This window comes from Kogia breviceps, chromosome 5 (assembly GCF_026419965.1).
Source record: "Kogia breviceps isolate mKogBre1 chromosome 5, mKogBre1 haplotype 1, whole genome shotgun sequence".
Lineage (NCBI taxonomy): Eukaryota > Metazoa > Chordata > Mammalia > Artiodactyla > Physeteridae > Kogia > Kogia breviceps.
In genome coordinates this window covers 78,699,153-78,705,230 of record NC_081314.1, presented here as the reverse complement: position 1 = coordinate 78,705,230, position 6,078 = coordinate 78,699,153, and positions in this window count along the sequence as shown.

The window sequence follows — 6,078 nt, the reverse complement described above, 5'->3', positions numbered from 1 at the left end:
AATGCTGGATACTTACACTGAAATAACACTTTAAAGTGTATGTCGTTGATGGAATATTAGGTAGTCACTGAAGCCATGTTGTGAATATTTTTGCAGCATCAGAAATACTTAGGATAAGTAAAAAGGAAAAAATTAAAAGCAAAATGCAACTGTATAACACAGGGAACTATAGTCAATATCTTGTAATAAACTATAATGGAAAAGAGTCAAAAAAAGAAGTATATATATATGTATAACCAATCACTTTGCTGTGCACCTGAAACTAACACAATATTGTTAATCAACTATAATTTTTTTTTTTAAAGCAAAATGCACATTTGCATTTAGGATGTGTAAAAGCTTCCCGTGAATCCCTAAGGCTGGCACAGAGCTTTGCAGAATGTTTTAATGCATGAGGAAATGGAAGATAAAATAGAAACAAGCCATTTATTAGGGTGATAGAATTGTAGAATAACTTTAATGTACATTATCATTGTTATTATAGGATTGTGCAATGCATAATACATAAACAAAATGGGATTGTTATCACTTTCTAAACTCTTACAAACATTCTCACCCTCTCCCTCCTTTTGGTCGGTAACCTACAGTCCTGTGAGCGAGATTAGACAAGTTTACAAATAGCCAGGAAGCGAGAATACGTCTGGGGCCATAAAAGGGTTACAGATAAAGCGCTTTCTAGGTCAGAGCCCAGAGGGAGGCACAATAGCCCTTTGAAATCCAAATCCGTTTCCCGGCCCCGGGCTTCTGCTCTTCCACTTATTACGCGCCGAAATGAGGAAGTACAGAGGGGTGTGCCCGCCGCCCGAAAATCTCTCCCCAAGGAGAATATTTTAAAATCTTAAAAGTAGGAATATCGCTGCACCTTAGTGGCTCTACACAGGAAAAAGTTAAAGCAGGGAATGGGATGGATTCGCTGTGATGGGGCCAACTTGAAATTCTGACAGTAGGTCCTGAGTCCCTTCTCTTTCCCAGACTGGTGGGACCTTAAAAGAAAAGAAAAGAAAAGAATGCTAATATCCAGGTGAAAATCTTATAACCACGTGGAGAAAATAGACTTAGGAGACTGGAGGTCAGGATGGAACCTATGAAAATCCAAATTTGAAAGTTTACATTCAGTAAAATGAAACAATAAAGAAGACACTAAAAAGCGTGTCAATTATATGTTTATTTTCATGCTTTTATTAGTAATAACGGATACTGTACAATTACAGTCCCTTCACTATCCCTTTCTCCCTGGAAACTTTGCAGGATCTCCCTCCTCTGCAATTTCAAGTAGATGAAAATAAATTTGTCTTGCTTTGTTATAGAATCTTTTTTTAAAAAATTGGGGTATAGTTGTTTTACAATGTTGTGTTAGTTTCTACTGTACAGTGAAGTGGAGTTCCCTGTGCTATACAGCAAGTTCTCATTAGTTATCTGTTTTATACATATTAGTGTATATATGGCAATCCCAATCTCCCAATTCATCCCACCCTCTTTTCCCCCTTTGATGTCCATATGTTTGTTCTCTATGTCTATGTCTCTATTTCTGCCTTGCAAACCAGTTCATCTGTACCATTTTTCTAGATTCCACATATATGCGTTAATATATGATATTTGTTTTTCTCTTTCTGACTTACTTCACTCTGTATGATAGTCTCTAGGTCCATCCACGTCTCTACGAATGACCCAATTTCTTTCCTTTTTTATAGCTGAGTAATATTCCATTGTATATATGTGCCACATCTTCTTTATCCATTCGTCTCTTGATGGGCATTTAGGTTGCTTCCATGATCTGGCTATTGTAAATACTGCTGCAATGAACATTGGGGTGCATGTGTCTTTTTGAATTGTGGTTTTCTCTGGGTATATGCCCAGTAGTGGGATTGCTGGATCATATGGTAATTCTATTTTTAGTTTTTTAAGGAACCTCCATACTGTTCACCATAGTGGCTGTATCAGTTTACATTCCCACCAACAGTGCAAGGTTCCCTTTTCTCCACACCCTCTCCAGCATTTATTGTTTGTAGTATCTATACATACTGAGAGGCAATTTTGCTTTGTCTGGTAACCCAGACATATGTTCAAAGATTTTATTTTTTAAATCTGATTTTCATTGTTGTTGTTGCTATTATTACATAGCATTGGCTCCCACTTCTGGAGACCCAGTAACTTGGTTGCTTGCAATGAAATAAATTTTTGGTAACTTTATTTAAACTATCCAGCATAACTGAAATGGACATTATTCAATTTCCAACTTACCACAGACTGTTACACAAGACTTACCTTACAGTGGACCTAAAATTCTTGCGGTTATTCCAAGAGATACACAAAAATTTTTTTAAATCATGTATGCTAGAATTTTGCATAAAGGAAACTGGAGGTTGGAGAGGAATGTACCATGTGCTTAAATAATAAACAAGAAAGTAAATAAATAAAAGCTCTGGAGATCTGGGAAAAGAGCACAAAACCTGGAGTTGAGGAGCTGGAGTTCTCAACTTTCTTGAACCTGAGTTTTATCAGCTCTTAAATGGGAATAAAAATACTTGCCTCACAGATTTTCTGTGGGTTTAAGTGAGATAAGGCAGGTGCAGTCTCCTAAAACCACCCAGTAAACTGGCACAGAGTAGACTTCGTTGAGTCAGTCTGGGTGGGATGGAGCAGGGTCTGGCAGGAAAGTAACACGGAAGATGTCTTCAGGCCAGACTTGGATTAATGAGGAAGAAATAAGGTATTTAGCCAGAGGAGACCGGCTTGCCTATGGTGTGTATTAAAAATCCTACGTAAATACCTCAGGGAAATCACTGGTGGAAAAGAGAGTTATAGAAATCATCAGCTGCACAATTCTCCCCCCATCTCTTTCTTTTTTCTTCACCTTGAGATGAAAGCAGGAATCTTCCAGTTTAGTGAGGGAGGAATAGGAGGGAAAAACAAAGCAGAGAAGCCACTGATGTAGTGAAAAGAGCCCGAGCCTCAAAGTCAGCAACTAGTCCAGAGCTGTCACCAACTGTGCTGCAGAACCATGGACTTAATGGCTCTATGCCTCAGCTTCCCCATTGGTCACATGAAGATAACATCCCTTTATCTCCTTCACCAGTGAATTAAAAAGTAGGAAAGCTCCTTTAACTACCCAGTTATACAAATACAAGGTGCTGCTAATTCAGAGCCCAAGCCAAGTGAGTAAATGTGGCCTGAGGGGGAAAAGCCTGGAAACTGAGAAATTCTAAGCAACTAGCAATGAGGTTATTGCTCCAGAAAAGGAAAGTTGTCTTCAATGGCAGTTGACTGCCCTGATTCCAGTAAAAATGACTCAGTTATTGATAATGGATGAGAAGAAAAAGTAATCAATTATCATTTATTGTATTTATACAATTACGTTTATTGAATAGTATTGTGTGTCTGGCAAAGACACGTAGAGATAGGAAAGGAATCTGTACCCCTGAAAAGGCAAATAATGTAGCTGGGGAAACAATTTATACTTAAAGGACAAAAAACAAGGATGCAAATATGAAATATAAGCAAAAATAAAAGTGAGTCAGGGTCTGTGACAGACAACTGCCCAGATCTGAAAAGGAAGGTAAGACTGGTGTGCTCACCAAGGCACACTGTAGTTCTCTAAATCTTATTCCAAATTATATGCCTATTTAGATTCTAGTTAATTACCTGCTTTTTAACAATCTATTTTGTAATGTAAAAGTACAATTGAATGTAAACACACTGTCCTCTCTAACTCAGTCACAGGTACAAGAGGGAACTTTTGCTACTTGCCCCATAAGATCAAAATCAAAACATACACCTGTTCCGGGAGATACAGACCAGGAACCTAGTCCTGGTCCTAGTCCTAGGAGGAAAAACAAGGGGGATGGGAGAAGGGGGACAGCATTGTAAACCCAAACCTCTAAGATGATACAAGTTGGGGGTGGGAGGTTTTTAGTTTTTAGACAAAGGCATTTAGTGCTTTTTCCCTTACATTTTAAAACGTTGGTCTGTTTATGTTATGTATATTTTATCACAATTTATAAAAATACATTAATGTGTCAACTCAGTAATAGAGGATCCAAAATCATTTGCTTTTTCTGGGGTCCTCTCTGTGGCCCAAATGCTAAATGGGTTCTCTTAGGTCAGCATTTGTCAAACATTTTTGACTGTGCTCCATGATAAAATGTTCACTTTACTGCACAATCCAGTATACACGTGTGTATGTGCATGTGTATGTGTATGTGTGTGTGTGTGTGTATTCACATGAAATAAGCAAAAGTTTCATTAAATAATACCCTTGCTGTGTGCAAAGCAGTCTGGAATTTTCTATTTAATTTTTTTAAATGCTGCTTTCAACTTATTAAATTGATTTCTCAGTGTGCTACAACCTGTGTTTGAAAACCTTAATCCATCTCCTTAGAGCATAAGTCTTTCTAGTGAACAGGACAAATGACTCACTCAAAGTTAAATATCAACTTGCAAGTTTTCTCCCTGTTACTTTGCCCACTGTTTCGACTTTCTACCACCCTGCACTTGAGCAAATATTGATTGAGGTTTTATGAATTGGGAGGCAGTGTTAGAAAACAAAACATAGATAAAGCCTTTTCAAATGCTTTCAAACATGCTTTGGTCAGTCATGGCCGTACTCTGCTGGTCACATAGTAGGTCCTCCCAGCAACCACTATAGACGCCACTCCAACCTACATTCAGCTCTGACCACAGGCAGGTCCTATTTGACAAGCTGTATCCACTTTCTTTACTTTGGAACCCTAAGCCCAGGGCAATCACTTTCGGGCCAGAATCATAAAATAAAAATACGGAGCCTCTGCACACTGGAACAGGATGTGTTCCAGAGAATGAAGGTGAATTGTCAGCTCATATATTTGAGGTTGGTACTATTTTCCATTTTATTTTGCATTTTTTTCCCTTTAAAATGTACTTGGAAACCTTCGGTTTCCTGTCCTAATACTGCTGACTAAATTATTCTTTGTTTCCCCTGTGCTAAAAGGAAGCTTACGTGGGAGAACATGGAACAGGAGCAATCCAGGTTAATATGGTGGAATTTGCCCCTACTTTATAGCAAGTGGCAAAAGTTACTCAGGTCAGGGAAAGCAGAATATATACTTAATTTTAAAATTAATTACAAGAATATTTATGCCAATGAGTGTAGTGGTCAAAGTCAGAGTTTTGAGCAGGATATAAGGTCCTATTTAGCCCTTCTAGTTTCATAATAGAATTTCAAGTTTGGCAGGAACTTTAACTCATGTACCATACATGGCCTGTAACAGATGTCCACTAAACATAGGTTGAATTCATTTGACAAAATTCCTCTACTTTTCCCCATCAAGAGGTTGTCTACCTTCTCCTCAATCTTTCCAATGAGAGCAAATTTATCACTTCCCAAACCAGAGAGCCTTGGATGGTTCAGACAATTAGAAAGTTTTCACCTAGGGAATTCCCTCAGTGGCCCAGCGGTAGGACTCTGAGATTTCACTGCCAACGGCCCGGGTTCAATCCCTGGTCAGGGAAGACCCTGCAAGCCACATGGTGTGGGCAAAAAAGAAAGAAGTTTTCACCTATATTATACTGAATTCTCTTTCCCTCTATTTTTGATAAACTGGTTATTGTTTGAAGACTGCTCTCATGTCCACAGCTGTCTTCTCTCCTTCAGGCAAAATATCTTAATCCCTCCTACAGGCCACCACAGGATGCAATTCCATGTCTTCCCACCCACTAGTCACTTTTGGAAGCATGGTCTGACCGATCCAGATGGTCAAACAGAGGAATGGAGCAGGGCTACCACCATTCCTCTGTTCCAGAGGCTTCTGCCTGTACACATCCCATTTGCCTACCACTACATTCACTGCATTAACCACCACTGCACATTGTCAGCTCATGCTGAGCTCTTGGCAACAGGGTTCAAAGAGAACAGATTGGCCTTTGGAGCAGAGAGACCCGGGTTCAAAATCGAGTTTTGCCATGTACTAGCTGATTGTGCTACTATTCCGTATTTCTCTCTTCTCCATGGATAATGTGATATCCTCATATTGTTGCAGTCTGATACACTATGCGTAGACTATCTTCCCCAGTTTACTGCCAACTCTAGTTAGTGAATGATGG